Here is a 24,653-nt window from a genome sequence, read left to right as displayed (position 1 = left end):
CAAATATGGTTTCCTTTCCTTCTTTTGTATCTAATCTACTCCCCCTCAGAGATTTGAGGATTGAGGCTTTGATGAGAAACAGCAGTAAGAAATAAGAAGGGGTGTTTGTGATGCTGGTTTTTTTTTTTTTTATCAAGATCTCTTATGCCTCTTGTTGGATACTTCATGCACCAGTTGCTTTAGCGATAATGTGAAAACATATTATTGACTTTGTCCACCTCACTTTGGGCAAACAGAATACATGATATAGCATAAAATGCTAGAACCAGTTAACTTTGTGCAGAGATCTATATGAGATTGTTGAAATCTGAGTAAGACTTCTTTCGTCTTTTCCTCCTAGAGGAGAAAGGGCTCAGATTACAGGTGCAGATACCTGATACAGACAACAGATTAACATGTCTATATCCAGTTCTGCCTAAATCGTTGCAGTCTCCTGCCTCAAAACATGAAGCCTTTATTAAGGTTAGGTGATATAACTTGGATTAAAATTGAATGCATTCCAACAGCAGAAGTTTGAGGGATCTAGACCAAATCCGATTATTTACTCATTTCATCTGTCTTAGAAAAATCGAAACATTAGTGAAGGTAGTGTGTGTTTTCTATGAGTTGTTCCCTAACTCCTTCCATTCTGTGAGAGATCAGGCACAGCTGAGCCAGACTCTGAGCAACTCAAAGGTCTGCAGGTGCTCAGTGATACTTACTGTGAGGATCCTAGAGAAGTGCCTAGAGTGGGGGAAGCTTAGCTCAAAGGGCACGTGGTCCAACTTCTGGCTCTCACTACAGTGAGGCACATCCTGGTCTTGTGTGTTGTGTGTAACACATTCTCTTGATCACATCATCCAAGTAACTGGGTACAATTACCTCTGTCTGGGGTTTGAACCCATGGACCTTCAAGGACCATGTAAAATCTTCATGTGGACCTAGTAATTCCATCACATACTCCCTACAAGAGAGATGCAGGTCGAGCCAGATGAAAAGTTATTTTGCTGTTTAAATTAGCACGCCCAAAGAAGTCTGTGACAAAAGATTTTTTCTTCTTGAGGTAGTTTGATATGAAGTAGGCTTTTGCCATCACAGCTACATGTTTGTGATGTTTAGCTCCTGCAGCTCTAACTGCATTCAGAAATGACATCTGCAAGCTTCTCTTTGGAGAACACAAACTTGTTATGCTTCAGTCACTACATTAAATGTTCATCTTTTATTTTTAAGTTTCATCATTTAGTATCTTGTTTTCAATGTGTCTAGTTGAAAGATTTCAGTTCTCAGAAGCGGCACTTCAGTGTCGTGATCTAGACCTTGAGATCCCTGTTCTAAATTGTTGCCAGCTTGTCAGATTTTATATTTGAGGCATGTTTGTGAAATACAAGTTGAAACCTTATATGCCAGTATCCTAGATTGTGCCACACACTACTTTGAGCTGAAGAATTTGAGGCCAGGTAATAATTTAGGCATCCTGCTAACTGGCAGTACCGAGAGTTTGGTGTGGTAGCAGATCAGTTTCGGCAATACTATGTTACTTTTTTGACTACTTTGTCTGAAGTAGAATGAATTGTTTTCAGCTCATGTTAGCTCTCAGTTTTCATGTTAGTACTTTTTTTATTACTATATCTTGAACCTGATTTTCTATTCACTTCCATGAATTTTGTAGTGTGGTAAACACAAAGATATGAACCTAGGATTGGCAGCTGGAGCCTACAGCCTAGTAGATCTGTGAGCCCAGCTTTGCTTTAGTCTTTAAGCTTATCTCAGGTTTGCCAGAGGGAGTATGGGCCATGCCTCTGCAGCTGCAAAGCCTTCACCCCTGTGTTGGACCAGAGCTGTGCCTCCTGGGGACCAGGCTGCACGCTGCTCTGTACCATTGTCTCTTCTGTCTGCTACCATCTACTATGTGTGGCACAGAAAAATTCTCTGTAAACAGAAGACAATCACGTCACCCTCTGCTTCAAATTGCGCACCTTTTGTACTCATGTCCTTGTCATTATTTTAATTAATATTTGTCTGATAACTCTAAGTACTTTGCTTGCTCTAACTTGTAAAATGTGAGTTCATTCAATCAAACATTAATTCAGTCCTCAAAAGATATTTGCATTACAGATTGATTGTATAGTTTGCACTAAACCATCATATCAGTGTAACCCTAACTGCCAGAAGCAGCCGCTTTTAATTGTCTCCAATGGTGACCTGTCAAAAATTGATCCTCTTTGTATTCCGAAACCACAGTGACTACTTTCTAAGGTAATTACCTAGATGACTCCCAGAAAGGAAGATAAATGCATGATAATAACCTCTCGTATAAAGAATCTGGTAATTATCAGTGTGAAACATAACTATCTGGACTGTGACTTTGTGTGTGTGTGTGTGTGTGTACATGTTTATGGTAGAATAGTGAATTGGATTTCAAGTTCTACACTAAATATTTTTTTTTCTATGTGAATGAATGAGCAATAACGTGCTGTATAAGTTGAAATCTGCAATGTATAATGTTGCTGAAATTAAATTATTTCACCTTTTGCAAACTGATTTTGCAACATTAGCACTGTTACTGAGGAGAGATTTTTTTCTGTTAACTGCAAAAGCTTTGCATGAGTTTTAGAAAGGATAGTTTGCATGCAAAATCACAGGTCTGGCTGCATTTTTGGCATGACATGATTTCCAATATTTCCAAAGTCAACAACTCCATCATACAAAGGGGTCTGGAAATGGCTGTGAATTTTGACTTCCACTGTTTTTTAAATGAAAAAATGTTTTGGGCTGTGGTATTGGGCATATTTCCTTCTATTATCTTGAAGCCTGTGGGGTGTGCAGTTTCAACTGGAGAAAAGATATGTATATATTTATATTTATATATCTTTTGAGGATCTTGCTTTAATTAGCCAAGATTATCTTCTGTGGCTAGTGTAAGAAAAGATGATAAAGAAATTGTATTTATGTCTGACGCCAGAAAGTTTCCTCTCCAACTGCAATGATCTGTCAGATCATTTTAAATATACGGAAATGAACAATTTAAAGCCAAATGGTATTTGCTATCATTTATTAAGCATTGATAATCGTTAATGTCCCTATGTTTGCAACTCATGGACTAGTCCTTTCTATATGTATTTTTTTGGCTAAGAACTTTTGGTTGAGTTCTCCAATTTTCAAAGCTTAGAAAGTGCAGAAGTTTGTATTTGAGGAGGCACTGAACAAGTTATCACAGAATTTAGGTATAGTTTTCCTTGTTCAGGGATAAATTCACCTCTATGCAACTTTTTTTTTTTTTTACTAATTAATTTAATAAGACTTAAATACCAGTTTGTCAGCATAATACAATATATCTTTAAATATAAAAGAACAGGGAGAGATGTGCCTTTGAAACTCCTGCTGGGTAGAAATTAAATTAGTGCTCTTATCTTATGTTTTTTGTATAGTCTGCACTCTGTATGTGTATAATTGCCATTAATGTTTTTCATGTGTTGTTACAAAAGTATAAACAGGTCCCTTCCTGCAAACCCAACATGAACAGACTATATAACACACTGGAAAACATTCACTTTTGGTGTTGAGATTTTGTTTTCTTAGTGTTACTAATCCTTAACCTAGTTAGCAGTTAGAACATAGCACATTTCAGAAAGCCATACTATATTAGGAAAATGTCCTTGTTCAAAGTAAACTTGCTTCTTATCACTACTTAATTTTTTTTTTTTTTAAGCTTTAAAAATATAGAACTGCATCTCTATTTCTTCCTCTCTTTCTGATTCAGGTTTTCTCTTACTTTTGCGTTTACTGCATATTCATTGCAGTACCTCTGTTTCACTGAAATGTTTCTACAGTTTATTGTCTCATCTCTCCACTTGTTTGAAGATAAAATATGTGATCTAAAACTGTAGCATTCTTAATTGGTTAAATACATTCAGTTCTTCTGTCCTGAAATGCTATTCTTTGCCCTCTAGATCAGATTTGTTGCAGTTATCTGCTTCTGCCAGTGACAGTTGAAGATTCCTGATGGTTTTGCGTTGTTTTTTTTTCTCGCCTTTTTTTTTTTCTTCTCAGCTAGCTGTGTATTAAACCTGTGTATTTTTTCAGGGAGCTTCAATTTGCAAAGGCTGAGCAGGTCAATCTATTGTCCTTGCTGGCGGCCCAAGATGATGCTGGCCTGATGCACAATAGGCAGCCTTTGAGGGTCAAAGCCTGCATGTGGCTGATAACAGTGCTATTCTTGGCTGGAAAACACCATGATTAGTGAGCTTCAGTCTGTCTCAGCATGGGACTGGAGCTCAATGGCAAATCCTAAAGATGCCATATTTAGGGATCTCATCTGTCCCTGGCTTTTTCTTTAAGAATGAAAGCTGCAAACTCAAAAATCAACACACTGCTGCTTTGCTTTTTGATCGTTTGTGCATTATTTTTTGTTTGTTTGTTTGTATGTTTTTGATTGAAACCTATAATAAATAAGAGGGGGTGTGTGGAGAGTGCAAACGTCAGATTTGCTGCTTCATCTATATGCACAAGGTATGTACAATTCTACTAACCTCTGACAAGCAGGAGTTGTGCTTTCTGATTTCCATCCTCATGAGACCACTTTCCTTCCCCTGCCCCTGGGATGGAGCAATTCCCTGGCAGGGCATAGGCTGGGGCCTGCCTGGCTGGGGAGCAACTCTGTGGGAAAGGCCTTGGGGGAGAGTTGGTTGGCAAGCTGAGTGGCAAGCTGGACAGGAGACTGCAACAGTAGGGGAGACCTAGGAGCCACTCTTAGGTCCATGGCAAGAGGATGAGGGACAACAAGAAATAAGATCTTCAGGGTGATTGTGAGGAAGACGTCTTTTCCCATCAGGACAGCTGGGCAGGTTGCCCAGAGAGGTTGTGCCATCTCTGTCCTTGGAGGTTTTCAAGACCTGACTGGAGCAACATGGTTTTTGTTTCAGAGCTGACCTTGCTTTGAGCATGGGGTTGGACTACAGACTTTGTGAGGTCCCTTCCTATCTGAGGTATCCTGTGCTACTATCATCTTTTTTCTTTAAATGCCTTTTGAAAAAAAAATCACCTCAAGCCTAACTAGTGATAGGGGAAAAAAATGGAAAGAGATATGAGTCAAAATGTTGGGAAAGGTTAGATATTTGGAGAATTTTTTTTACAGAAAAGGTTGTGCGACATTAGAATAGGCTGCCCAGGGAAATGGTTGAGTCACTGTCCCTGGAGGTCTTCAAGAAATGTGTAGATTCAGAACTTAGTAGCACGGTTTAGTGGTAGACTTTATTATCAGGATAAAGGTTTGACTAGATGATCTTTGAGGTCTTTTCCAACCTGAATGATTCTTTTATATGTTGATATTAAAAACTTATTATTTCTACAGATTTAAAAGTAAAGTCAATTTTAAAGTGCTCAGATTAGGTATACGTAGGTGGGAACCATAGAGAACCTTATAAATGGGATTTACAGTGCATGGATCCATGCAGGATGAGTTAAATGTGGGAAACCAGACACTTCTTTCTTTAGGCTTAGAAAAGAGTTACAATCATAAACCAAACAGGAGAGACAGTAACCATCTTGGATATGCAAATTATTAATGCAAGATCTGGTTAGGAATGTAAAATTTTAATTACAATAGTCCTAAATTTATAAAATGCAGTGTTCTAAGATAGACTGCGTACAGTATCAGAGAAGCATAGTACAAGATTTCAAGAACTTGAATAGGAAGAAATGAATGAGTATAGGGAGCATTATGTGATGTAATGGAAAGAAAGAAAATGTTACAGCAACCATGAGCATTCTACAGTTTAATCATTGGTATTACTACAAAAGAAAAACTTACAGAAGGGGGAGCAATAAAGTAACTTTAAAAAGTGCTGTTGTGAAATCAAAGGATAATGCAAACAAGAAAGAAAGAAATGTGGTAAAAACTAAACAGAAATGGATGGCTTTAAAGTCCTATGTGGGAAAAACAGGATGAAGATGAATGATTTATACTGGTAGGAAAAAGCTCAAAAGGAAAAAAAGAAAAAAAGTTAAGGAAAAATCATATTTTAGAAACCAGTAAATATGGAAGTATGTCTTACAGAATAAAAATTAGTCACATTATATGCACAAGCATGCCAAATGAAAAATAGAAACTAAACTGTAAATAGTTTCACTAATAAATGAAAGAGGTAAAATGGTAATGTTTTAGATGTTTAAGCTAATGAGGCACTTCAGGAAGTATTCTCACCTGTAGTATGGAAAACGTACAAGAATGAATGAAGCATAGCAAACATTTTGGTCTAAGGTTATGTAAAACTGAAGAAGACAATATCTCTGCTTAATGGTATTGACACATTGTTATTCTCTTCTCCACTTGCTAGCAAAGGTTAGATAATCAAATGTCTTTGCAGGAATGCATTCCCAAATCCTTGCTTTGACATAATCTACAGCATTACTAGTATACCATAAAGTGAGAGAATCAAAACTGTGCCCCAGTAGTCAAATAAGTAGGAGGAAAAAATCATGTTTGTAGCGTTGTTATTACTAGGTGCATAGTAACTTTATGGTTTTCTTTGTGTTATATTTTCTATAAAGCTTCCCATTGTAAATTAGACAAATAATGTAGGATTATTGCATACCACTCAAGTTGAGCAGAGGTAGATTGAACAATGCTTATAAAATGGTAGAAATGCCGAGAGCTATTTAACGATAAATAAAGCTATAAATGTAGAATTAAAGCATGTTTGCTTCACAGAAATCCTGTTTTATTAATACTTTTGATACACTCATTGAACAAATTAATGTTGAGGGATTTAAATAAGAATTTGACATCTCATATTCTCACAGGAGTAATGGACATATGCATGCCTAGACCTCTTAGACCTCTTTTTTTTTTTTTTTTTTTTTATGAGATGCAGTTTGGCATGATCTGAAGTTAATTAAAAAAATGAGTAAATTAGTTTAGTTACTTCCATGTTTTTGTTGGTTTTGTTTGTTTTTGGTTTTGTTTTTATATTTTTAATGTGGGAGAGCAGATAGGTACTTCAGCACATGGTTAGTACTCTTGACAAGTAAATCCCGGGTATTATTCTTGTTAAGACTTGTGTTTCTATGTATGTGTCAACTGGAAATAAGCTGCATAAATTATTTTTGTTAGCAAATTTTCAAGGTTTTCCAGGTAGTGAGAGCTCTAAGATGAGATATGAATAGCTTGAACAATAAACAGGGAAGATGCAAAGGCAACAAGATATTTCATACAAATAGAAAACTGTGGGAGAAGTTATAGGATTAGTAACTGAACAGTTTTTAGAGAATTGTGCAATTTTACTTAAAAAAAAATCTTAATGGAATTTTTTGAAAAGTCATTGAATTGTCATGGATTTAAACAGTCAGATTTATTTCGATAAATTTTCCAGGAATTAGAGAGAAAGTTTTATCATCCTTTTCTATCATCTGAATGGACTCAAGTGAAGTTGTTGACCTTTTTTTTCTAATACATAGTTCTGTTCTTACTGATTTAGTGTTACCCCTTTACCACTTGGTAGTGACCAAAACTGAACTTGTGCTTAAATGGCCTCTCAATATACCTTATGCTAACTTATCAGCTTGAACTTGATCTAAATCAGTAGATCCTTACAGTGAGTGAGTGGGTTATTTTCTGTCTTGAATAGCAAATCCATTAGTTTAACTGAAATTTTGCACCTCTGATGAGTTCTAGTATAGTGTTAGCTTCCTGGTCAGATTTGATCAGTTTCCTTTGTGCTGCCTGCCGAGAATCAGTGCTGCATATAAATCCAGTGTTATACATATTCTCACCATATGCCATTTTACTGTGCTCTCCTGTGTATTTCCAAAGTAAAATATCTGCTGTAGAGAGGAAAATGAAGATGTGCAGGAGATTCAGAAATCCTATCAAATGATTTCTTCAGAACTTTCAAGAAAAGTTTTCCTGTAAGTCTACAGAAAGCTGCTTGTCTAAACCATTTAATGTGAGGTGTTATTGATTGGGGGAAGGACGGAAATGTATAATAACTCATCTACAGCCTCATTTAATCAGACAGAAATAACAGTGCCGGGTTAAGGGACAAGCAGTTAAACAATATCTAAATTTCTGGGAAATAAAGTCTAGGAGGGAAACAGCAGTAGCAAGGAAAAAAAAAACTCCTATTAGAACAGAGGTACCAAATTATCTATGATGAGGAATCTTACTATACTAAAATATAATTATGGCAAAAAATGAAAGAAAATAAATTGTGGTCTTTTTTTTTTTTTTTTATTAGAGCTGAAAAAAAAGCAATCATGTTCTTGACTATGTCTAAATAGAATTAGCAGAAAATCTCTTCAAAGAATACTACTAAATAATTATCATATGAATTTTTGGTTTGGGGAAATAACTACTACTTAGTAATAAACATCACTACTGTAGGTCTAATAGCAGGATAACATAAGGCAAAGACCAGCTGGCATAATTTTGTTCTCCCTAGCACATTTCTTTTTACACTGGACTAATTCTATCTCTTTCGTTGGAACTATTCACAATTTAAAGAGCTACAGTGAGAAGACAAGGAAGTCCTCCATATGCTTAAAAAATGCCATCAGATACTTCTTCGTCATATCATGACCTTTGGGTTTACCTTAAAACACGAAGTAGATACTCTTGCAACAGGAGGATTGTGCAATTCATATAGACAGTGTTCTCAAGTGAAGCCTTAGCACCACTGGGACTGTCGGAGTGATTTGTGTAGGTGAGGAGGTGCCTTGAGCATAGTGATATTTTCATAAATACCTAACTCTGTCTTACTTTGCTGTATATTTGATATCTTAATACCTCTAGAAATATGGCATTTTGTTTTTCTTCCTGATGCTCCTAGTTCTTTTTTAAGCACAGAATGTTATTTTTCAGATGGACACTTTGAGCAAAAAATAGTGATTTTTCTTGTGCAGAAAATTTCCTTTTATATGGTTCTTCAGCTGTTCAGAGAAGGGTGAAAAACATATGTGGAAAGAAAGCACTCATGTTAGGATTATGAAACAATTGCAGCCAATCTAAATTTCGCATAATACATCTCTACTTTATTATTCTTGTCCTCAGTAAATATTTAGTTTTAAGCTCCACTTCAAGTTTGCCCTGAGTCAGATTCCACCTGACACAAATAATTTCTTCTGAATAGGGGGGGTACTTTATGAAAAGGAGATTATGGGCTACATGGTGAAAGGCTGCTCAGCCAAAGCTGGTAATAAAGCAAGAACAGAGAAGCTCCAGATGACTTTAGCTAATCAAATGCTAATCTTGCCATCATATCTGCTGAACAAAACACAGCAGGTAACGTTGAAGTTGAGGGCCCTGGCTGACCAGCAAGGAAGTTCTAGCTCTAGATGTCTAGTTTGGTCTCTGTGTTTTCTGCCCCACTGCAGCATTGTCTCAGCTGGTTTATTTCAGTGCAGCAAGGCTGTACATTGTAGCAGACTGCAGTGGAACCACCCTGCAGTGAGATTAAGCATGTAGGAGTTGAGCACTGATGGTTCTGCCTTCTGAAGTAAACCATCTCTGCTCATCGCAGTCCTTATTCTCTATTTCCATGTAGTTACTAATCCTCTAATAGCAGATCTGGTATAGGAATTTCCAAGTCATCCTTCTCCCCACTCTTCCCAAGTGATTTGTTGCTTGTCCCCTCCACAGGAGATCACACAGTGCTTTCTCTTGTGTGATTGCTAAGATCTGAATAGTAAATTGACCTGTTGAAATATCTACAGCTGTACTTCTAGGTTAGTATACTTCACTCAGCTGATCACTCCTCTCACTTTGCAGGAGGACATCGACAGCTCTGTTGTGTGATATGCTTTGTATGATGAGACTGACTATGAAAAGTTTTAATTTTAAACAATAATAAAGCCTTGTTAGGGTTTTACTTTACTTTGGGACATGATAGTAGAACTCATCATGGATATGGTAGGGAGAATATAAATCCTTCTGATAAGAAGGATCTCCTAAATTGGATCTATCAACAGAGGAACTGTAATAAGGAAGTGGAGTTTGATATGTGTGGGAGGGAGGCAGTGTCAACATTTACAGCTTCCAAGTCGTCTTCTGTTTCTACTGTACTGCTGGGCAAGTTTTTTGTTTTCCTGAAAATCTCCCCGAATTCCTTCTCTTTGCAAAAGATATTTTGTGATATGAACTTTTAAAAAATATTTTACTCTATTCTTCATGATATTATTATCAAATAATTACAGGAAAAACTCTGAAACTAAAGTTGTTCATAAAGAAATATTTATAAAAATTTAAAGAGTTAAAATAGCAGGATATCTTTGGATTGATACATCAGGTTCTGATGTCTCAAGCAATACTCTTAAGGCACAACAATGTCCATTAATTGCTAGAGGCAGCATAAGCTTCAGTAGAAAAAATCAGCTACCTTTATTAAAGTCTGTAATAACAACACCTTTGAGACCACTTTGATTAGTCTCAGAAATGTGATTGAAGAAAGTCGTCAAGAAAACATCCTTGGCTCATGTCTCTTTAGAGTTGTTTTAAAGTCTTTTCTTCAGTATCTAAGTAGGTTTCAGAGTTTATTTTACAGAAAATATTTTCTGTCAAATTTGCCCTTTTATGAAACATAAAAACTAAACATCCATTGTGTATCCGTTAGTCCTTACATTCTTGGGTAAGTAAAAGAGAAAATCTCCATAAAAGCCACTAAAAGCAAACACCAAACTGCAGGCATTATTCTCTTGTCTAAGGTGTTGGATTTGTTGTCATCTTGAGAAATGTAGTTGTCCTTTAATCCAAACATCATTTTATGCACATAATAAAAATGATTTCTATCCAGCAGTGACATCTAGCCATTGGCTCATAAATTCTTACCAACCCCATCTTGTTGTCCCTGATGAAGGACGTTCCTTTACTTGAAGCCAAGAACACTTCCAGCAGGCACTCACGTGATAAGTTATGAAACAAACAACTGTAGGCATCAGAACTAACAGAGAAGAGCTGCCTAGAACAGTTAAACCAAAGCAGAATTAGCTTACATGAGTCTTGTCCTCTTCTCTGAAGTCTTCTGAAATAAAACATAAAATTGTGTTAGCATATGTACATAAATAAATGCATGTGTGCATGAAAATGCAATGCTTCTGGAGTTGTAAAAAATATTTAAAAGAAAAGAGAGAAAGAAAAATAAAAGTCTTCTGCCAATCTTGTTAATTTGTCAACTATTACATAATGGAGAGTGAAGTCAGGTGATAGCAAATAATAATAAACATACTGCAAACTGATTACTAGACAACTACTCAATAAACCTGGTTTATTGCAACACAGAAACTACTTTCCTGGAGCAGTTATGACCACCTCTAAATCGGTTTTCTAAGTAATGTGTCAGTTCAGATTCCATAAAGCTGCATTGCTCTGACTGAGAACACGAAGTTTTTTGAGGATGCAGTTAAAACACAGACAGATAGGACTGAGTCTCCCTAGAAGTTCATTGTCTTATAGGATTCTCCACAGTTTAAGTTGAGCCTAGGAATGCCCTCATTGTCCTTGTCTGAAGTTTTATTGCATCCAAACAGCATATAAGTGTTTTTAATGCATTTGGCCATATATTTTTCTACCCTAGTTAACTACTTTTTGCTTCACTTGGAAATATTGGAAGGTAGGGCTGCTTGATATACAGGAGTTGTGTTTCAAAGAAGGAACTGATTCCAAGCAGGAAGACCTTGTCAAGACAAGGGTCCATTTTATCCATTGATCCAAGCCAAACAAGCCATCTTGGTCTCCTCTTTCTAAGGAATTATAGAAGTTGGTAAGTTATTTCACCTCAGTCTAAGGCACCTGTCTTGGAACAAACCCCTTTGGAAAGCTCTTGCTCTCTCTATTGATTAGAGGGTGCCCACCCAATCATCTCAGACTGCCTGGTTGTACAAGGTGAATCTCACTCTAGATTTGTGTGTTTATGAGGTGGTTCTCTCATGTGATTTCATACTGGAAGAATGTAGTTGGAAGACTTTGGTCTGTCTTTGAAAAACTTGTCTGGTGTTTTTGAAGTCTGTGCTGTGGTCCTAGACTGGTCATGATAGGGCGATCTTTCCCAGGAATTTCAGCCAGCTGGTCTGCTCTCTTCATATTCAGTTAGCCCAGGTCCGGTAATCATCATTTTGTTGCCCTTGGATTGCTGTCAGAGTAAGCAAATTGAACTTTCTATCGTTCTGTGTGTGCCCTACCACACCACAGTACTGATTAGGCCAGTTAAGTAGGATGTCTCTTCTTTCATTTTGGACAGAGAAATTAACTATCCCTTTGTCCACATGCTTTCTGCAGTGGGTCGATAGCAAGAAATTTGAAAGAACAAATATCCCTCTGTATCATCTCAGTAGAAAGCACCCGCTGAGAATAGTTCAGCACTGGTACCCTGCTCACAGAATAGGCATATTCAGAGAATATGATATAATTTGATTGACAGCTATGACAGGGTCAGGGAGAACAATCTACAGAGAAAGAATTACTGGGAGCAGAACTGTGAGTGTGTTTGTATGGGGGGGAAGGAATTTAGTGTTGTCAAAGAAAATTCAGGAACATGGAGGAAAATGAGTGGTGGTAGATTAGTTATAAAGGAATAGAAGATGTTTGGGGAAAAACAGAAAAGAGAGAGAACAAGATCTGAAGTAAGACCAGAATGGACAGCCAAGGAAAGCAACAGAGTTTTAAGGAAGAGTAACACTTTGGGGAAATGAGAATTGATGGACAATGGTATCAGTCACTAAATTAAGGAGAAAGTAACCTAAGCATAAAATATTCCTTAAAAATGGAGGGAGGACTCATCAAAATAGGTACTAGTGGGAAAACAGAAATGAATGAAATTAAAAGGTGACTTCTGATTTGATAGAGTGGTTAATGCCAACATTTTACAATAACTTGAAATCTTTATTAACATTGTGTGCACTGCAGCTTTTGAGTGTCTGACAAAATGCTAGTAAAACTTCACTCAACAAGAGCATGCATGCCTCTGATTCTCCTTAGTGCCAGGATTTCAGAGTAGTCAAAGGCAGTCCTCAAGCTTTTGGCAGTCTTTTAGGGATCCCAGCTGCCAATCATTAAGCAACTTGAAACTCAGACTGAACTCTTCTACCTGACATGATATCCAGCAGGGAGCCAATTTAGAGAGCAGAGGACAGGTGTGTTATGTCCAGGCTCTAGCTTCCTCCAGGCTGATGATTTTATGCCTAAATTGATTGCGCTGTTTTAAGCCAGTCAGGTAATAATGATGACTTGTATAAATCTGAAACCTTTTATTTTTTTCCTGTGAGGGCAGAGGTGGTAACAGAAAATGAGTCAGGACTAATGAAATAATCCCAGCTAGTATTTAGGGACTGTAAACTCCGATTAGGAGCTAATCTCGTCTGCTGGGTGGTGGGTGGTGTTTGTATTGAAACAGTGATACAACCAAGTAATCAGAATTGTTATTAATACTTGTTAAAAAGATGGGCTGTGTTTCTGATGTGCGTGTGTTTTTGTTGTTGTTTTGCTTTTTGTTTTTCTTTCTTTTTGGGGTGCTATTCCAGGATAGCTTCGGATAGCTTCTGATTTCTAGCCACTGAAGGACATTACTCGTCTTTTATTTTTTTAAAGATCAATTTAATTGCTTCATTGCATTGATTTCCAGAACCTTAGCAGTAGGGTTAGAAAGAATACAATATAAGAATACTAATTATTAAATAAATATCCTAGTTATTACACCATTCTTAAGCAATATCTGCAAAACCTTCATTGTTAGTTAATATTTTTAACTATCATAAAAAAATCTGTGCTGTTTGTCTCATTCTTCACAGTCTTGTGAGATTTTTCTGCTTCTGTTCTGTTGGCTTTCCATGCTTAAATAGTGTTTTTATCTACGTAGATCTGCAAGATCAGTCATTTTGTGACCTTGGATGTCTGTGTGTCTCTGTATAGCAGTAAACAGAACAGGATCCCACTGGCATACTTAGTAATTATGAAGATTATAAGATTATGACAATATTTAGTTATTATAAGATTTAACTGTAATAGGTTAACCCTTTCAAAGTTCCCCGTTAGCAGCCTAGTGCCGTCTTTGTGGATCGGCTTTCCTTTATGGACAGCTTCTTTTATAAGGCAGGAGAAAAACCTATAGACATGAATCAGCATGGCTCATCGTGTGAGATGCATCCTGACTGCAGGTCCTTCTTGGAAGGGAAACAGGAGGCATGGAAAGCCCCAAACTGCTTCTCTCACAGAAAACTCTAGCCATGCAGCTCTAATGCACACTGAGCAAGGCCTTCACTACCATGCTTTGACAAGTCTTGATATTTCAGTTAGCTTAGTTTTTTTTCTTCTGATGGAAAGTTTGAGCTCGGTTTCAGACTCTTTCATTTTGAGTACCTTCAATGAATGGAAATATTTTGGTCTTTTTTTTTTTCTGACTTTTTTTTTTTTTTCAGAAAGATTTTTATTTTCCCGTCTGTTTTATTCCTCAGTCTTTGATGATAAGCAAATAATTATCTGAATTTTTAAAGATCTATAGAAGACCTGGAGTAATTGCTATAGAAGAAATGAAAATATTCACATAAATGAAAATAGTCACTAGTGGCTATCATCTACACTGAATCCTGGAGAAATTTTAGAAGCTGTAAGTTATCAGTTATTCTTGGAGTTCATGACTAGACAAGATCCCTCTTTAGGTAATCAAGAAAAATTGGAACTTCCTTGATTTTCACAGAAAATCATATTTTTCATTTTGAGTAAAATGAGTACAGGAATTCATGCAGGATCCACATTTACTCATATTTACTGATATTTTAATTGCTTTTCCTCAGGGGCTGAGAAACAAGGCCAAGTGAACCTCAGCAGTAAGGAGCTGGAAGCCAAGCTTTGTTTGGCATTGTGGCTCTCACCGTTCTTTCTTTTCTTTTCCTTCTGCATTTTTTTTCCCCTTATGTGTTGTAACAGTTTCATTGATGGAAGTGTGGTATGCATGTATGGGAAATATAACATTGGCTGGTATGATTGATGTAGAACATGCCTTAACATATGGACAAGAGTGAAGTTGCTGAAATTATTTGGGTTTATATCAGCTATAAATATGTTTGTTAGTTGTGTTTTATTAAACAGACATATAACTTTTTAAAAATCTAAATCATATAAGCAGTCTTTCTCATAATTCCAAGTGAAAATGAAATGCGGGAAAGTGGTTAAATAATTATATTAAGAAATAGGTGAAACTGTCCTTCATTTTGACAAGACCTTCCTTGCCTAACTAAAATACATTACTGAAGGTCAGTTAGTTAGAGGTATACAGTAGAACTAGAAATTAGCACTGAAGAAATACTGAATAAAAATTACTTTTTAGTACTCACTGTTTCCTTCTGTAGTAATGTATAAGAGGCATGAAAAATGAAATGAACTACTGTGAGAAATGTCCTACAGAGCATTAGAAGGTGGTTTCTTTTCTTTCTTTTTTCTTTTTTTCTCTAAAGAAAAAAAAATTCTCATGTTTCTTGAAAATACTTATAAGCATGTAATTTTCATCTTCTATATTTATTGTGGAACAGCATCTCGTTTAAAAGTATGGAATTAGAAATTCAGGATTTCAGTCATTTTAAAAATTGCTATGATTCTACTGAATTGCCCCATTCACAAAACTCAGTCTTTCCCAGAAGGTATGGACATAACGCACTTTTTAAATAGATTTATAAAAAATTTGCCTTAAAAATGTGACTTCTCACTACAGTTTGGCATGTGTATACATATAAATTAGCACAAAATATTCAAACTAAACAACCTCCGTGGAGACAAAGAGGTTAAGAGGCCAAAGACATTCTAACTTGATAATGTGCTGCTTTGTATATTTTCACATTGATTCTTTAGCTTTTAGAATGTGGTCTAAAATTTTAGTTTGGTCTATATGTTGGGTAAGCCGATAAGGCAATATGCTTAAGAAGAGTGCTGAACCAGGTCCCTAATTCACAAATGATCTTCATTTCAGTATGCAGAAAAGTTTTGCTACTATAAATGAAACTGGATCACTTTAAATCTTCTTTTTTTGTCACCTTTTCAAACCAGAAGTATTTTTTTTGTATTAAAATTTAAGTTTAAGTTGTAGAGTTTTTTAAAGCTTTTGCTTTAAAAACAGCTCTTTTTCCTTTTTTTCTATATTTTTGAAACTATTTCCAGTTTATTGAAAGGCACATACCTAAAATAATACAAATGTTAACAGAAGCTGGCAATGAAAATCCTTGAAGATGGGGGTGGGGGGGGTGGGTTGGAGGGGGAGGAAGCCTTTTGTTTGGAGGCTTTTTTTTTTTTTTTAAAAAAAAAAAAGACATTGTCTACCGTTAGTGTGAATCTCAAACCAAGGAATCTTAAACATGTATCTTAACTGATGAGAAAATTTAGAGGTGTTGTTGCTCACTGTCCCTCATATATGACATTTGACATTTTGGGTTAAAAGTAACAACACAGAAAAGAAAGTATTTTGAAAACAAACTTGTAATTTGAATTCAGCCAACGGTATGCAGGCTTGGTAAGATCTGAAAACTGTTTAGAGTAGTCTGTATGCCAAACAAACAATTATTTACCATTATACTTTTTTAAAGTGCATCTTTATTTTAAGTAGTAGATTATTTAGCTGTAACATCTTATTCATCTTTAAATATTTTACGAGTTATATTTAAAGCAAATTCATTTCATTTACTGTGTAAGAGATCCCAGGAGGCATGTCACTTAAAGCTTTGTCTGAGTTTTTGGTGTGTTTTGGTGTGTTTTATAGAATGCTTGAATTTCCTTTTTTTTCTTTTAAAAAAAAATATGTATATATTTTTATTTTATCTGAATATATATATATTTCCAAAATAATGTTCTGTTTGAAACAACTCTGGAAGATTCTGTAAAGCTCATGATTGCTGTAGTGCATTTCCTGCACTCTTTTTCAGTTTTACAGCATTTACAGCATGTCTTTTACAGCATTTCCATTTTGTGAAAACCTTTACACAAAATATTCAAGAATGGATGGAGAAAATAAGCAGCAACAGGGATGATATATACTGTGGGCAGTTGGGTAGCTGAATCTGAAACAGAAAAAGGCAGAGCTTGCAAAGAGAAAAACAGAGATATAACAGAATAAAAGAATTAAAAGAGGGAGGAGCTTAAAGATATGAGGAAAGAGCCCCCAAAGGAAGTTACTGTTGGCAGTAGTGCAAATTTTTCTCCTCTGCAGAAATAGATTTACTTGGAAGATATACCAAGTGATGTTTTAATGATGAGTACTGTAGTTAGCAAGTAGGCAAACTGCTGACTTTGACTGGTAGTTATTAGTTATTCATCTCATGTGAATTGTTATTTAATTGCATAATATTACTTCCTATACAGTGATTGAAACAAAGCATAGCTAGTAAATAGAATAAATTAAAAAGAATGCAAGTATAGCTGAATAGGCATGACACGTGAAAAATCTTTGGAGCTGCTCAGTATATTGCAGGTATTCATCAGGAGCAAATCAACATAATATCATTCATGCCGAAGAATCTGTACTTGGGTAGTGCATTTGGTGACAAATGTCTGCTTTTCTCCCCTTCCACCTAGCTATAACCAAATCTCTGTTCCTTGTAAAATGAAATTATTTGTTTTACTGAACATGAAGCATAGTATGCAGAACGCCTCCCATCCTCCTTTACTGTCCCAGTTTCTTCAGTTCTGCGAGTCAGTGGAGCACTGAAGGTCAGCAGTTGGTCTTGCCCAGCATGAACTTTAGGAGTAAATGTCAGCAAGCTCCTAAGCTAGCAGTGGATTTCTCATCAAACTTTAAGACCCTGGTAAAGCTCTTACTGATGCTGTGGTGATGATCAACATGCTGTATGTATTTCCATTTTAAAAGAAGGTAAACCTAGGGACTTGACTGAAATAAAACAACTGTGCAAGACGTACTGTGATCTTACCAGCCTTTAAGTTTCTCTAACATAAACCCTCCATAAGAAGCTTTGTCCTCTTAATCCTCCCTGGTTTTTAGACAATTTGTTGTCTAACAATTAAGTACAGATGGTTTGGAGCTGTAATGCTGATAAACAAAGATGCTTAGGATTGCTTCAATTTCCGGGTTGGATTTTAACAGTAATCTATGTCTGAAACATAAGAAATCTGTTTTTACCTGAACTTTAATGCCCGTTTACAGATAGTTGACATATTTCAGTGATTACAGTATGTATGTAAAATACCATGATTATGTTTAGAATCATGGAATGACTTGGGTTGGAAGGGACCTTAAAGATCGTCTTCTTTAGTGGAGGAATAAATCTGTAAGCAGTCTGTGTAACAGTGTCCAGCTCTTCAGCCGGTGGCACATTGTGGCACAACTTTCTGCTTCATGTAGCTGTGCAAGAAGGGTCTTCTACCATCAAGGGAGGTTTGATTTTGCAGATGCAATACCACAGTGAAGAAACTGAGATGCATGAGAAGCTCTTCAGAACAGTTATTTAATGTGGAGGAAATAGCTGAAGACTCCCAGAATGATTCACTTGCTAACATCTTTTCAGGAAATTCTGCCTTTCTCTTCTTAAAACATAGACATGGGCAAAAGTATAAGTTTTAAGGCTGTGCAATACTTCCATTGATTCAAAATTTTATGGGGACACCGTATCGGTTTCAAGGTTTCAAATAACACCATTGCCATGAGTCCGTAATATAGACATTTTAAGTTGATAAAAGATCATGACATATCATTTTAAAACATATATAAGTAATCGCCTCTGTGTGATTTCTGACTGATGGGTCTGTATCTTGCAGCAGCTGTACAGTGTCAGTCACAACTTCAGTGTTGACCCCTAAGTTTTCTGCAGCTTTTGACAAGATGAGAGCTTTTGTGTCAGCAGGAAGCATGTCAATGTTGTTGTACTAGTAAGATATCACATACACATTACACACGTGTTCAATGCAACTTTCTTCAAGTGGTATTTTGCTTGGGCCTTTTAGGTATCGTGTGAGGAGGGATAAAATATCTAAGGTGGCAGAAGCTGATACTGAATTTGTTCTCATGCTTCAAACATAGTTTTGCTGAACACACATGCTTGCCTTTTGGTGGAGACATTAAGGGCCATCTTCTGTAATAGTGAAAATTCATGTGGGTGTTTGAGCTAAAGAAAGCAATGTTGGTTCACATTCATTGAAGATCTGTCTCCTTAATGTTTGGATATCAAAATTTAAGGTACTATTTGATGTGAACTGACTCATTTTAATTAACTTGTAGCATTAGAATACAAGGAATCTTGTTGAGGCCATTCTAAATGCTTTAAAATTAGTGATTTAATAACATATGAGACCAAATTAGCTCTTTGACTGCTTCTGGATGAGGGAGCAGGGAGTTGCTTAAGGAAGGAGTCAGCACAGGATAGTCCACAAGGAGACAACAACCCAGCCAAGACCATTTTGGACAAGCTGTGCTGGAAAACTCCTGCTCCCTGGCCTCTCCTGGAAGCTTTCCATACTGGCAGGTGCTTCAAGTCCAGAAAATATGGAAGTTTTCACTGCTGCTCCACAGTAGCAGTCATGTGTTGTGGCAGCCTCTCTCTTCTTCACTGTCCTTCCAGGTTGGCTGGCTCAAGGTCTCTTGCTGGCTTCCACATTGTTTTGGGTGTTTCTGCTAGCTGCAGGGTTCCTGCCCTTACCTCTAGGGACAAGCATATGCACAGCGAAGAAAGTCACCTTTCCCTTCATAATCATTGCAGCAATCCTCTCTCTCACTTTTTTCCCTGTAAGCAGATCCTGAGCATTTATTTACTCCTCACTTTCCAGCATTGTTTCAGCCTTTCACTCTCACCTTGCTCCCTTGCAGTAGTGGCACTGCAGGCTTTTTTTTTTTTCTTTTTTTTTTTTTTTCTTCTGGGATTCAGTATCTAAAAGCTGCATGCTGTGGAGGACAGAAGCAGTGGCTGACCTGTATACCTAGCTATTTTTGTCAGTATTAACTATCCTGTTCAAAAAAGTGTACTGGCAGCAGAATACCCATCATTATACAATTCTCCAAATGTGTTTGAGCCAGTGAAGTATCTTCTCAAATGGATGGGCAGAATGTGTGTTTGGACCTTATTCCTGTATATTTCTATATTTTCTTTGTTTGTTTGTTTGTTTTGAGAATAGTGAATTAGAGTTAAACCTGCATGTAGGTAGCCATGTTCTTGCAGTCGTCACTGGTTTTGTCTCAGGAAAAAAAAAAAAATCCTGTCTGGCTTCATTTTGCCACAATGACTAAACAAACCCTGCAATGTGAACAGGAGTTGATAGGTGAAGATATGTGTGCTTAGTTTTCACGGGAGTTAATGTTTTAAAAGGATGGAATGGTCATGTGTGTAAAGCATTCAGGTGCTCTGATGAGGAGCAGAATATAAAAATAAAAGCTTAAAGATGAGGAAGAACCCATTTCATTCAGCTGCAGTTTACATCTTCAGAGAGCCGGTAACTATTTTAAGGATATTCCTGTGTTTTGATTCTCAGTAGCTTTCCTTATAAATATAAATAGTAGAAAATCAAAAAGAGGAAAATTAGCTTTATAGCAAAATGTTGCCAGAGGCCTGCTACTATAATAACCACACATCCATAATTCATAGGGAGCTTGCAAGAAACTGCAGCTTTCTATTTTCTTCTGAAAAAGGTGAATTTTTTGTGAACTCCTTTTGCTTGGAAGTTTGGCTGTTTTTCCAACCTGAAGCACAAACAAAACAGTATTTCCCCTTCTCTATTTTAAATGGAAGATGTTTAGTTTCATCTAGAATATTACAATTAGAGATTTTATATCCTGTAACATAGCAAAAGAAAATGCTTTCTTGCAACTGTTATAAAAAGGCTCGTTTTGTTTTTATACAATTATGTGCTGAAAAGTTTCATTTTAAGTTCAGAGTGATCCTTCTGTAATTCCACTCTGACTTTGGAGCCTGAGTTTTCTTTCTGAAGCCAGGTACAAATAACTAGAGAGGCATTCACAGTATCTTCTGCAAAATTTGCTGAACAGTACAGTAGATACCACAACCAGTGGCTGAGCCTTATGAAATAATGAAGTGTTGCAATTGCTATTCACTTAGGATGTCTCAAAAGTCTGTTATGTTCCTATTAGAACAGAAGTAAGGTGAAACAGATCCCATGGCGTGTTCCTTTCCAGCTTAGCTACATCTGTGTATACTGCTTTGAGGTATAGATGGTGAAAGGAGTGCATGCCTTATGTCTCCTTCACAGCTCTTTGCTGTTTTGCAGTGTTATATATCCTTCCTGGTTCTTTGCTGAGTGACTAGCCCTTGCAAGGCTAGCTGTTGGGTCCTAAGTTATGGTTCATTAATCTCTCTTTTTTTTTTTTTTTTTTGTAAAGCAGTCCAAGAACTAGGAAAGCTGATCATTTTTCTGTCTATAGCTGCTTCACCATACTGCTGTGTCTCAGGAATAACTGGTTATGCCAATTTTCGTTATCTCCTTCCTCAAAAGAAAAGCCAGTTTAACTTTCTATGGTCACAACTGAGTCTGTTAGCCTTTGTGTCTTGCCCAGTAGCTTGACTTTTTACAGTATTAAGGTTCTCTAGCCTGACTCCTGTTTTCAGTCTTGGGTATTTATTTCAAGGGAATGAATTGTTCCATAATACTATCATATTACAGATGGATGTGGTGGAAAGAAATATGGGAAGGTGTTTTGGAGGACTATTGCAACCAATACAGGCTGACTAGAGTGCTGTAGCTGTGTAAGACACAGACAGCATAACTGAGTACAAGAAGCTCTTGTTTCAGTGGTTTATGTCTGCCTATAGGTAATGATGTAGGATAATTGACCACAAGAAAAAAACAAAGGAAAAAAAGTTTTTCTTCTTTTAAATCCCCTTTCTAGTTCACATCAGAGATGAGATCTATAACAGAGATCTCTACATTCAACATGGCTTGCTGCCAGTGAAATGCAAATTAGAGCCTGGCTTCTGCAAGCTTCAAAGCTGGGCAGAAAACAAGACACTGCATCTTTAAGAAGTGCTTATTTGGCATTTACTTATTTAGTTAAAGATCATTGCCAAGCAGAACTCCCGTGGGAGGAGTGGATGGCTCATTGGGCCTCATGGGGAGGGCGGTAATTAAACTCTGAAGGCAAGCAATGATGTTAAGCTAAAAGCTCATCTTTAAATAGTAATACACTTGCAATGTAAAGTGGAAGGCCCTCGGGTGCCTGTTGACATAGCGTTAGGAGCTGGCACTTTTTTATATAAAAGCTAAATTGAAGAAACTGTTATGAGCTCATCTGCATAAAGCAATATGATTCTGCCTGAGGGTGTGGGCAACAGGGAGTGATTAGCAAAACGTCTTTTTCCCTGCTACTCTGTTGCTCTGCTAACATGCCACTTGTCACTGAGAAATTTGAGATACCATATGCCAACCTGCGTCTACAGAGACCCCCTTGCTGATTGCACATTGAAGAATTCCTCTTCAACACATGAGGTGCTGTCAAAAGGCATTTCTGAGACTGCACAAAACATGCTGGAAATTAAAATCTCGTGTTGCCTTCCTATTCCTTCCTCTTGTGTTGTATCTGACCCTTCCGATTCCAAACTTTAGACGTGAAGCAAAACACAGGTAGAGAGGAAGAACTGGGCATTCTGTGCTGACCTTCATGTCCTCCTCATCCCATGTGGGTTGGACTTGCTTATGCAGAATAACCTTCAGCATGCTGATGCTCCAGTTCCCATAGAGGAATCACAGCCAGCTTGATTTCTGTGGAGGTCTGGATGGGGGCATTCACTTTGCTTAGCAGCAGTTTGAATTCCTCATAGCTTTGTCTCCTGGGGCAGGGAGGGGGCACCCGATAGAATGATATTAATAATGAAAAGAAAATGAATAACAAGCAATAATACAATTTCCTGTCATACCAGTTGCAGAACTCAATTACTTAAAATAAATGAAATAAAGAATCCTGTAAACCTTAGTTCAAATGGCAATTTTTTTGTTGTTGTTGTTTTGAGACAGAAATTGCTTTTTCTGTCTTAACAAAATAACCCTAATTTTCCGTCTTAGCATTTTGATTTTCATATCTGATGTTGAGTGGAAGATGTAATTAGTATGTATAATATATGCATACAAGTACACACTGAGCTCTTCAGAAACATATTTTAATGTGACATTTCAGTATCCTAGATAAGTGTTCTACCTACATTTCAGAACTGAAAAACATGCAGGGATGTCTTCACTTTTAGGTTGTTTTGTTTTTCTTTGAAACTGGATGTAGTGCTGCAGTAAAATGCAAGGCTGTCTTCATAGAATCATAGAATGGTTTGGGTTGGAAGGGACCTCAAAGATCATCTAGTTCCAACACCCCTGCCATAGGCAGGGATGCCACCCACTAGGTTCCAGGTTGCTCAGGACCTCATCTAACCTGGTCTTGAACACCTCCAGGGATGGGGCATCCACAACCTCTCTGGGCAACCTGTTCCAGTGCTCTACTCTCTGCGTGAAGAATTTCCTTCAACCCTCTAATCTAAATCTCCCCTCTTTTAGTTTAAAACCATTCCTCCTTGTCCTCTCTTAAGTCTTCATTTTACAGAAGATATGTTGGTGGATATTCTAAAAATTAGCTTTTGAAGCCATGGAGATATTTACAGATGATTGTCAGATATTCTGAAATGTGCCCTTTGAAACAATAATGTCTGATATTTTGCATATTTTAATATAGATCTAATCTATCCAAATGGTGGCCTGCTAGATGACTCAGCCTAGACCCTAAATTATCTTGGATTCTTTCTAGCAAACTTGTGCCTGTTGACATGCTGTGCATCAAGAGCAATCACTGTGGTTCTCTGCTGTGGAAATGCTGAAGTTGGTTGCTTCTAGTTTTTGTTGCATGGAAAGAGATTGGCTTTATTGCACCATGTGAACTGAAGGTCATTCCCTCAAAACAGTCCCTTGGACGTTTTGAAGATCCTGTTTCAGAATCCAAGCAAAAGCACGTTTCTTTGTGTGAACATCCATGCACTTAATACCAAACAAAGTATATTCAGTAGTTTAACAGTGATATATGGGGACATTCACCATTAACTCACTGATTCTCCTACAAGACTGATAGTGAGTAAAATCATTTCCATCTGTGCAGCGTTAGGTGAGCTGTCTAAATGATCACTTAGCTAGAGGTCCTGTTGATTAGGACAGCATGTCTATACCACAGATATACTGCATGGGTCATACTCTCGATGACCATTCCAGTAACAAATCCAAATACTGCCAAGAAGCTGAGGACAAACTAAGCTTTCATCTTTGGGAAGGCTGGTTCAAGCATTTAGCAACAATTCAGAGATCTTGGGACATTAGGTCAGTCTGAAAGGAATATGAAAGAGGATCCCCTTGTAAATGGGACTGAAATATAACAACAGTTTAAATTTGGAAAGCTGGTGTAGCTATTATACCAGTGCTGTTTCTAGCCTATGCATAGAGGGTTTCAATGGCCCAGGCTGCCTGTTTGCTGAGCGTGAGTGGGGAAGCTTGTTTATTCTTCCTCCCCTGTCATGCCACTTTTGACAAGAAGAGACATGAAAAGCTCAAGGGGCTAATCAGTTTTTAGGCTCTGACCCGCATTTTGAGTTAGCAAAATTATGAAATATAGGAATTCTCATGTCTTATTGTATCCTGAGAAAGGCAATGATTCCACAGTTGCTCCAGAATTAACTCTGTGTGAATGAGAAGTTAATCAGGCTCCATATCTTTTTGAGAGAAACTA

General features: G+C 37.0%; 1 protein-coding gene across 4 annotated transcripts in view; it reads left to right on the top strand.

The window, feature by feature from the left end:
- DSCAM (DS cell adhesion molecule) overlaps positions 1-24,653 on the top strand; it is a 473,116-nt gene that overhangs the window by 164,248 nt on the left and 284,215 nt on the right. The window lies entirely within an intron of this gene.

This window comes from Anser brachyrhynchus, assembly GCF_964034855.1.
Source record: "Anser brachyrhynchus genome assembly, chromosome: 1".
In the NCBI taxonomy this organism is placed as follows: domain Eukaryota; kingdom Metazoa; phylum Chordata; class Aves; order Anseriformes; family Anatidae; genus Anser; species Anser brachyrhynchus.
The sequence above is the reverse complement of the archived record's forward strand: the minus strand, read 5'-3'. Positions and strand labels throughout refer to the sequence as shown.